We start from the raw sequence: 10,489 nt of genomic DNA on the forward strand, positions 1-10,489 counted from the left end.
CTCATGATCATTATTTTACCTTTTAATTCTTTTTTTTTCCGCTCTTGCCAAATGCTTTGGCTCCAAGTTTCCTATGTGTATCTATTGATATAAATGTATATATTTATTTATTCTAGCTGTCAGGTGTTAAAATAAATGCCGAAGATTAGTCCCACGTCTCTCCCATTCTAGGATATAGATTTTTTTAAAAATGTATTTCTTATTTTTTTTTGTTGTTGTCTTGGAGTGAATCGGCCGGTTTGGGGAGGCTTTTACCACCCTCCCTTGTGTTGTTTTGGTTTTTGAAAAGGAGGTGGAGGAGAGGAAGGAGGGGAGTTAGGGGGCGGCCGGAGCAGAGAGGACGAGACAGTGTTTGGGGGGTGACTCGGGCAAGTCTGGGGGCTGTCTGGCTCCAGACCGCGGGGAGGACGCGCGCTCGCGCTCTCGCTCTTTCTGCTGCTGCTTGCGTTCGGCTTGTGATCTCGCTGGATTCGTGCGGCTGTGTTTTTCCCTCTTTTCTCGCTTGCAAACTGCCTTCCTCGCTCTCGCTCTCGCTCTGCGTCCCCTTTCCTCCCTCCCTCCTCCGTTCCCTCGTCTCTCCTTCCTTCCCCTCTCCCGTCCTTCTGGGTAACTCCGGGAGGAGGGAGGGAGGCTGTCCGCTCGCTCGCTCGCCCCGTTGGCTCCTTTCCACTGGCCTCGGTTCTTTAGATTCCCAGTCTTCGAGCCGAGCCGAGATTTGGGAGGAAAAAAAATGCAAGCGAACTCCCTGGTCTTTTTTTCTTTTCCCTTTCTTTTTTGGGGGGAGGGTCGCAAACTCAGATGAAGTGTAGTGTCTAGTATTCCTTCCAGAGCCTTGATCTTCCCGACGAGAGGCGAACGTTGTGGTGTCCCCTTCTCCTGTGTTTTGGAGAGGTTTAGCTGGCATGGGGGCGGGGATGTTGAATACTTTGAAAATTATTCTTTCTTGGTTGTAGTGGAGACAGTCGGGAACCCCTGCGCGCTGTCTACCCATCCTCGGGGGAGAGGCTGATGGCGGGACAGGGGGTGGCTGAGAAAGAAGTGCGCGTTTGCACCTGCGGTGCCTTTCAGCCTGCGGGGATTCAGGGAATCTTGACAGGACAGCCCAGGAGAGCGAGAAGGCGGCGGGATTCTTTGGCGGACCCGGTGTTTGTATTTTGGGCGCTGCGTGACTCTGTGTTGGCTCTCAATGGCTGTTCCCTCCCGTTCCTAAATTTTATTTTTCTCCTGGTGCAAGCTCTGTGCAAAGGCGGCTGCGAGCCCGAGCATAGCGGACGCCAGGCTTCAGCTCCCGAAGTCCTTACACTGACTGGGGGAAAGACAAACAGCCCCAGCCCGCGTCCCTTTCGTGCAAGATCCGGGAGGAGAGAAGGGCATTTTTGTGGCTCTGGTTTGGGGACCCCGCGCGGGAGGAGCGGGCTCGGGAGCGAAAGGGAGATCTTTGTGAGTGATTCTGGAGAAATAGATTGCGAGGTTGGTTGGATTTGCAACCTGTGGCTCTCCTCTAGGGAGTAGAAATGGGGCAAGGCGGCGGCGGCGGCGGCGCGGGGCGGGAATGGGAAGGGACTTGGAGGCTTGGAAATCAGCTGCTCTTTCGGGGGCAGCAGGAGCGAGGGGCCACCCTGCTGCCGGATGTAGTGACCTGGGTAAACGTCTTGGGAACTGTGGGTTGCGTTGCATTATGATGCCGTGTTATTGGCGAAAAATGGAACTAGTGTTGTAATAATGAGTTTTAAAGCCCGCACTCCCATGGAAAAAAAAAAAAAAAAGAACACAACGCGTCCGATTAAACAAACCAAAAAAAAGGATCAAAGACGCTCTGTATTGTGCTCCCTCCCGCAATGGTGGGTTAAGACTTGATCTTAGAGGTTCTGACAGTCGAGCGGCGGAATGACCCCAAGCCAGGTGCTGAAAGTCCAAATCTGTTAGTGGGTCTGACCACCTCAGAGAACGCCCCCCCCAACTGATTCATTCTTTGTGATATTTTTTCAACTGGTATATAGTTTCCAGGAGGAGTATCTTGTAACGTTTCACTTTTGTTTTGTTTTGTTTTGGAAAGTGTCACTAAATTTTTTTTTTTTCGGGGGAAGGCAGCAGGGCAGGAGAGAGGCAACCAGGGAAAGGGCTGTTTAGAAATACAGTTTGTGGCTCTGAGCATGCCCCCCCCCCTGGCTTCCTCCACAGAGACTGCCAGTTTCCCTTTTTCTTTGCAAGGTGTGTGTGGTTTTAATAAATAACTTAGCAAAAATAAGAGGGGAGCAGGCCAGATTCATCAGAAGACAGGTATCTATTTTGCTCACTATTTACTACCAAGAGCCTTTGGCACTGGAACAGAACCTCGTAAATCTGCAGCCCAAGTTGAAGTTCATCTGGCCCTAGTCCACACGCTGTTCCTGGAGGTAGCAAACATGAGCTCCAAGGAGAGAGGTGAAAACACATTCTAGCTTTAAAATACATGCTTTCTTTTTTCCAAAAGAAGAAAATGTATTCGTCTCTGGAGGAGGAGGAAATAAAGAGAAACCATCAGGAGACAGGCATTCCTTTAGCAAAATGGCTGCAGTTGAGTCTTTGAAACTTGTAGGTGGGAGGTGCCCCCCCCCCAATAAATTGAAGTTTCCTATTGGAACTTCAGGGTCCTATTTGGAAGACTTTCCAATGCTGCAGGTTGAAGTGTTGGCTGATTTTAAAAGTGACAGGCTAGACCTGAAGGAGAAGACAGCCCAGAAAAGTGGGAGTTCTCTTACTGTCCTTTTCCTTTCCTGCTGGGTTTTACCCCCATGCATTCTTGGAAAGACTAATTTATTCTGAGTTCTGTGAACAGGGATAGGACTCTTAAGTTCTTAAAGCTGTCCTTTGCTGAACCCTTGAAGAGTTCCAGTTATTGGTTGAGTAAATGGTAGCCATGACTGGATGTCAAAATCCTTCCTTCCCTCTCTCCCCGGTGGGGTAGCCACACTCACAACCCACTCGGTTGTGACAAACTTCAAGATTCAGAAAAGGTGGTGCGGCAGCGCCACCCCTGGATGGATGAAACTATTGGCACAAGTCAGATATTTGCAAAATACTATGAAATGACCTTATGAAGCATTTAATTTTTTTTTTTTGGAAAAAGTTTTTTTTGATAGGAGAAGATAAAGCTACTTTTTACAAAAGAATTTTTCAGTTGATCACTCAAATGGGGGAAGAGAATGTCCCTTTCAGCTAGGATGGGGATGGGTAGATGGGGTGTCCGGTTGGCTCTAAGTCGTTTCCAGGTGGAGGTAACCTTTGTTTTCACTTGGGCTTGACGTCTCAGGGCACCTAAGTTGCGCTGCCTGTCCGGCATACTCGAGATACGGAATGTTTCCCTGGGGCTGGAAGTACTGTACTTTTGCCGGCGGCGGCGGTGTATGTAGGGGGTGTGCTGGTGGTGGAGAGCGGTCTGTGGGTGGGAGAGGTGTGTGCGGCGGTGGTAGGCTGGACCGTAGCCCTCCAGGAGTCAAAGTAGCAAGGCGCGTGCGGGCTTCCTGCACTGCGCAACAAGTGAGAACGCCGCCCGCCGCAGCGAGCCCAGCGAGGGCGCTCTGTAGTAGCAGGGGTGGTCGGTGCCTCTGCGCCCTAGCTGGATCAGGAGCGACTCCTCTCAACCGCCCCGCGGCCCACTTTGAAACCAGCAACCAAAATATCATACTCATCCCCTACCCTGCGGCTTTGCAGTGCGCAGTAAGCTTGAGTAGGACCCAGCCGTGGCCCCCAGGGGCCCTTTATTTCGTGAGGATTAGGAGCTTATGCTCGATTTTCTTTGCTGGCCGGCCAGTGTTTGGCAAGCCTCTTGGTAATACTGCTGAGTGCCATTCTTTTAGAAGACAAGTGCACGCTTTCTTTTCCTTCCCAGTACATTGCAGCTTTTCGAGAAAAAAAAAAAAATCAACGTATGATTCACGAACACAGCTCCAGATACCGCGTTGTGGTTGCTAGAGGCGTGAGCATCGGGAAGAACGGAATTACATTCACTAAATTAAATGTTTTCCAGCTTGGGTTTTGGAGGCAACCACGCCCCCATCCCCAACAACAGAAAATAAAAATAAAGGGGGGAAGGGTTTGAATCGGATGTGAAGAGCTGTGGCCTCAGGGTGATTCTCGGACGGACTAAGTCCGCCACCTAGTGGTGGGTTTTTGTCGAGTTTCCCTCTCTGGGCAGTGGGCCAGCTGTTTCACCTTCGGTGGTGGTGGTGGTGGTGGTGGTGGTGGTGGTGGGGTGGGTATCCTGACCAGGTGCCAAGACTGACAGAGGGAGGGTACCTTCCAAGGGAATAGCGTCCGACCTTCAAAGTTCTGGCAAGACTGCTGAAAATTTCAAGGACCCCGGGTGTTCCCAGGGTCTCAGATTTCTCAGTCACTGGCACCTATCTCAGATAAGAGAAACCATAAAATAACCCTGCTTGAACACACCAGCGCCTTAACTCTGTCCCTTCCCCGGAGGAAGTCGGTAGTGGAAGAATGCCACCTAGAAGCTCAGGGGCTTTAGGACTTAAAACACTTGAGGCGATAGGTTGGACAAAGAGGCCTATTAGTGGTTAGTGACCTTACTGGACAGATTTTAAGCTCTAATTCCAGGTCAGTGATTGAAAGCCAAAGGTGGGTTATCTCAACTCAGTTGCAGTGTGTGTAAGAGAATGGAGGAGCAATTAGAGCCATGAGTGAAACCTATGGTAGTCGCCCATGCACGTTCCAGGCACTTCTCCAGTAGTCCTGGAAGAATTTCTTTAGAACGTCCAGCCTAAGATTTCTGGTAAAAGACATATAAAGCCTACTGTGGCGCCGAGGGGTTGGGGCGGGCAGGTTTACAAAGCGGAGGGGCCTTATGCAGGTGCCTTGGGTGGTTAAGGCCTGCATTCTTGCTGGGAACATGCCTTGTGGCGCCCAGGCTCACGTTTGGATCCAGAAATTACGTCTTCCTCTTCCATCCTTTGCTTAGTGATCTGGCGAGAAACCAGGTGTGTGTCAAATGGACAGGGAGAGCATAATCCTCGCAGAATTGATGCCACTCAGTTCTCAGTTAAAAGTTTCTTCCTCTGAGCTCTGACTTAAGATGGCAAGCGCGCGCCGGTCTGCTGGCGGCCCCTAGCGGCGCCCGGAGCCTTCACCCGCTGCAGACGCCGCTGTCTCCCCGCCCAGGTCCGCTGGGATCGAGTTCAGCCTCTCCCACTGCAGGAGCTGTCGGAGGCCGCGTCGGTGAAACGCGCCTCTGTTCGGGTTGGAAATGAATCTGGGGACGTGTTAGAAGCGCGGTCAAGTTTGAGTCATCGCTTTCCAAGGACAGTTAGTGCCTTCCATCTTCATTAACGTGAATAAAGACCTTGGCTGACTTCTATCCCGATCGGATTTTTGGAGCATTGTTTGTTTGGGGAGATCATGCCTCTCCCCTCCCCCGCCAGCCTTTTTGCAAAGGCCAAGCCCAGTTCAGCCAGGATGGCCGAGAGATCTCCGCCCTGGGACTTGATTTGCTGGTATCGTCTGCGGGCCCTTCTGGAAGGATGTCTCGACCCAGGCGCATGGGGAGCGTCCCTTCTGCAACTCTTCAGATCCTGATGATAAAACACATCCCTCTATTTTATTGCATTTCCTAGAAGCTTGCAGGCTCGCAAGAGCGCTTTTGGCAGGAAACGTGATAGAAATGAAAGTCAGGACATAATGTCCCCGAACACCTCCGTCACCCAAAGCGGCTCCTGAGGCTATCGCTTTATCAATTTAGCTTTAATCTACTGTCATCGCCCCAGCGTTCCTTAGCCCCCTAGCCAAGACTGCGAAGAGTGTCCCCCCACCCCAAACAAAAACAGCTCGGCGGTTTGACCCCACCCGCAACTGCCCGACCCGGCTGACTAAAGCAGAGCAGCTGGTTCGTGGAGAGACGCCGCTGGGAGAGGGAGCGTTCCGGCGGGAGCCCTGATGCGGGTTTCACTGCGGCAGCTCTAGCCTTATTAAAATTCCTTGTCCTTATCCCTAAATAGTGCTTTGCATTTTCAGATTCCCCTCTGGAGTTTCTGGCGAGTTATTGGAGTTATTAGATTACCAATAATCCAAAGGCCAGCCTGGTTAGAGGAGGGGGAAGGGCTGAGGGCCCTTGTTCTTCAAATCGGAAGACTCTGGCCAAAGTAGGTCAATAGGAAGGAGGGCGGGGCGAGAACGGGATTGCCGCTTGCGAGCCTTGATGGAGGGCGCACCCTAGCGTTAGGCAGCGCTAAAAACACGGTTAGGTTTGAGCTCCCGGAACCACGGAACTCCGAGTTTCCAATAAGTGCGTTTTCTTCATCCCAACTTCCTAGATTCTCATCCCCATCCATATTAAATTTCACCTTTCCCTTTTGTCTTTATCCCACCGGGAAAAGGGATTAAAAAAAATAAGCCTCCAAGTAGAATTTTGAGGCCAAAGAGGCCCAAGCTTTGCAGACCTACTCTGACCCCGCCTCCGCCGCGGACGGCTTGCGCGGCGCAACGTGACACCACCCGCTCGGTTTAGGCCGGGACTGGCCTGTGAAGCTGCATCTCAGCGACTCCCCCCAGCCCCCAACCCCCTGGCCGCAATTCTCTGAAAGCGCCTCCCCAGCCACAGTACTGAGGACTATAGGGGATGCCACCCAGGGCTTCCGATTCTCAGCCAGGCCACGGGAAAGCGAGGCAATTTTGGAGCGCTCCAGTGAGCGCGTTGCGCTCGGCGCCCGGGCCTGTGCGCAGAGATCTGACCAAGTCTCTATGGTTTCGGGGAAATTGGATTTGGAAATCCCGAAACCTGGCCAGGTTCGGCCTGGCAGCTCCTATTCTTAAGACGTGGGACGGAAACCGAGCCTAGCTGAGTTCCCCTTCGTGCCAGCGTAGGCGGAAGGGGCTTTCGGTTTAGTTTTCCTCCAAGTAGGTTGAGATGTGCAGGATGGAGACCCTCGGCCTTTGGGACTCCCATCTCTTTGGACTGGGCGTTTCGTCTAACCACTCCCTTACATAGAGGTGGGGGAGGTGCAAGAACCATCCCTCTCCCCCCCAAAAAATGGGGAGTAAGAAACGACACACCAGGCGAACCATCGCCCAAATGGCAAATCCCAACTTCTGGGTTCTGGACCTGGCTCCCTCCTGGTCTGACTTTCCTCCCCATTTATATGCTGTGAGGAGAGGTCAGACTAGGTGAACCGAGTGTCCCGGCCTTGGCGCCGACGAGGGATCTAGGGGAAAGTTTGTCGTGTTCTCTGCGAGCCTTCCCGGGCCGCCCCCTCCCTCCCTGGTGAATCCCCGGCGGCCGGCGCGGGGCAGGCTGCGATCCTGGCGGCCGCCGGGGGCCGGCAGCTTCCTGGAAAGTTACTTCTGGTTGGAGTCGGCGATAGGCAGCGCGTTCTCTGAAATCCGCAGAGCGGAGATCGGCGCCGTTCCGGGAATGAGAGGGCTGTGCCATTCCCCTCACTGCCCCCTGCCTTGACGGCGTAACAGGAAAAAAAAAAAGGCATACAGACAATGTTAGCTACCGAGGTGCACGAAAAGTTTTATTTCAATGGAACTAAATTAAGAGCCACTACGGTTATACCGCGGGGCTTCCGCCGCGTCTGCGGGGGCTTCGAGGCGAATGGGCGACGGTGCCCGCCGATCGCCCGGGGGTGGGCGGTCCCTGGAAGACAGGTACGTGTCGTGGGGGTGGGCACGTCCGCGCAGCTTTGCCGGGGCCCCAGGGCCGGCGTTTACGCTCGGGTGTGCGAGGCAGGGTGGCGCCGGACGCAGCGGTGGAGGCGGGAGGAAGAGGCTGGGGGGTCTCTGGTCTTGGCTCGCTCTCTCGCTCTTCGCCCTGCACCTCGTTGTTCTCTTCTGTCGCTCATTTTGTCTTGCAGTTCCTTTCTTCTCTCTCTCTCTCTCTCTCTCTCTCTTCTCTCTTTTTATTGATATATTTAGGTCTGTCTCTCTTCCCGTTGGGAAACTCCTGTAGAGGACTTGCCTTCTCCAGGTGCCTAGTTGAATACACTCAGGGAAAGCCTGTGGGGGTGGAGAAGTCGCCTTAACTCTCCCTTGGTGGTTACTGCGGTTTGGCGGGGTGGGTGGGGGCGTCCAGATCTGAGCCCAGGCAGCAGACAGTTCTCTACAGGCCTCCTCTGGGTTTCTGTGGACTGTGCCTTTTGTGTGGCATTGGCGGTGTGACCGTAACCAGTAGATGTGGTTTGGTCTGGACTCAGGTAGAGATTGGCTTTGGATCTTGGGCAAGATTTAGCCCTGGAGTGTGGGTTTCCTTCCAATAAATCAGAGCTATTTCAAAGATAAGACCCACTACTGGGCACAATTGGACTGAGTGGTCTGTAAAAAACTAACTCAACAGGGATTGTGCTTCCACACCTGCTGCAGCTGGAGGGAGGGCGATGTTGCCCACACACCTGCCTTACCAGCACTCTCAGCGTGGAGCCTCCTAAGACAGAATTAGCTTACAGAGGAGGCCACTTAACCAGGATGTGGACCCAGCCTGTGTGCATTTGTTTTTGTCCAGGCCAGGCAAAAGCTTAAGGTGAAAAGCCCAAGGGCCTGGCTGACAGTGGACACGAAAGAATTGTTTGTTCGTTGGTGCCGGCTCACATCTGGAATGAGTCATTGCCACTTGTCATGGTGAAATAGCAAATCTTGTTCCAGAGTCTGTGACTGGAAACCCATAAGCAAGCTAGGGTGAAGCTGGTGAAAGGCCGGGCTAGGTATCCCAGAAGTATTTGAGGCTCTTTTCCATGAGGGAAGAGGAGAAAGTTCATAAATAAACTTCACATGTGTCTCCAGCATTCTTTCTCAAAGGAGATGATCGTTGAACTTTGGTTAGGACTAAGTGTATCTCTTCTTACCCATCTTGAGTTGGAATGGGGAGAGGAAGAGAGATAGGTTCTTCGGTCTTTTTCTGTCCTCTCCCTTCCCCCGTTTTCTTCCCCCATCCCCACTCACTCACATGCACACGCTAACTTTGAAGCCGATGAGATTGAGTGACTGGCACTTGGGACCACAGAGAAATGTCAGAGTGTTTGGTTACAGACTCAAGGAAACCTCTCATTTTAGAGGGCTCATTTGGTAAGACTCAGCAGCCTGGAATGGGGCAAAGTGTTTGTGTGGGGGAACGAACTTAAAAACGAGATTTACCCACATCAGGGTGCTGTCTTGCATGTTCCACAGCACGTAGGCTGATTTGGAAAAGGGACAGGAATTTGAGCCAAAAGACCTAGGGCTGGACTCCCAACCATCTATGTGGCCTAAGATGACCTCTCTGGCCCCAGGTCCCTTTCCCCCAGAAAATAGCTCTAAAGGGCAATGCTTTTTAAAAAGGGGGTGGGGGGAAGAGAATTCAAATGTTATTTAGCTTTGCAACCCACAAGCGATCATGAATGGAAATCTTACACCCCTGCTTTTAATGATTTTGTTTTAGAGAGAGCAATTTGGAGAGGGTACATATTTCATTAAATCTCTTAAGGGGTTCGTGTTCCCTGGCCAGTTCTCAGCGAAATCACACGATTGAATCTCACCAGCAGAGAGAGGTGCAAACTTAGAAGCCGTAGCACTCTGTCTGGCCTTGGACCCAGGAGAGAAGGGAGAGGAAACTTTGGAAAAGAGGGCAACGATTCTCAAGGAATGCATAGGCATACCATTTCAGGTTGTGTTCTGCAGGTTCTGTTTTCAGTCTTAAGCGTTTCCGGCAGTCAGGAAATACTGCCTGGCTTTTCCTCCCCAACAAGCCACTTGAACACCTGCATCTAGGTAATCCCCAGTGAAATAGGCATAAAGGTCCTGACGCTATCAGCTCTCCGGAATCATTGGAAGACTTGAACGATAATATTTTAGGAGGTGTTGAATAGCATCCAGCGTTTTTTGACCCCTGAAAGTATCATAAATACTGAAATAACCGTTTTTCTTATTTGTTTTTCTTTTCCACAAACTCAAGTGGCTTTGGCTGGCATGAAGTTTTTGCTCTGAGAAAGGAAATATATGTATATGTGATTAATGTATGCAGTTGTATTCCCGGTGCTCAGAGTAAATACTTTATTATTGCCTAGCTTCGGGTGCCTGTTGTTTCTGTGAGAGCAGGGCTGGAAAATGTTGGCGAGCTTGTGGTAAAACCGCACCAGTTGGCAGGCTGCGACTATCGAAGCAAAACCAAATACGTGCGTCCTGAAGTAAGGCTATCCTGGACAGTCTTACATTCATTAAACCCATTTCTGTGTGCTCTCTTCTCTTCTCTGCAGATTTTAAGCAACACTTTGGACTGTGAAGCAAGGCCTTGGGTAAGTGAATCACATTATATACTTGAAAATTTCGTGGACAAACTGTGTCTTTTGAAGTTGCCAATGCACGTGTTTCTGTGACCTTTGCCACCTTCTACTAAATGAGACAGGGATGGCCAATTCCCCTTCCATCCCTCCCAGCCCACACTCTTTACTGCTGCGTTAGATTTTCTTTTTCTTTCTTTCTTTTTTTTTTTTTTTTGGGAGGCTTTTTTTTTTTTTTTTTTCCTATGGGA

The 10,489-nt window shown here is 51.3% G+C and overlaps 1 protein-coding gene across 7 annotated transcripts in view; it reads left to right on the forward strand.

Moving 5' to 3' along the window:
- The window catches only part of BCL6 (BCL6 transcription repressor), a 24,459-nt gene that overhangs the window by 382 nt on the left and 13,588 nt on the right, over window positions 1–10,489 (forward strand). For 5 of the 7 annotated variants that reach the window (XM_006156732.3, XM_006156731.3, XM_006156730.3 and 2 more), the window contains exon 2: window positions 10,215–10,253. The gene's annotated coding sequence lies outside the window, so the exon portion shown is untranslated. Of the gene's footprint in view, window positions 1–4,232; window positions 7,639–7,668; window positions 9,049–10,214; window positions 10,254–10,489 lie in introns of those variants that run through there. The other 2 variants (XM_014590982.2, XM_006156733.3) reach the window with 2 other exon arrangements.

This window comes from Tupaia chinensis, unplaced genomic scaffold (genome assembly GCF_000334495.1).
Source record: "Tupaia chinensis unplaced genomic scaffold, TupChi_1.0 Scaffold000515_1, whole genome shotgun sequence".
Lineage (NCBI taxonomy): Eukaryota > Metazoa > Chordata > Mammalia > Scandentia > Tupaiidae > Tupaia > Tupaia belangeri.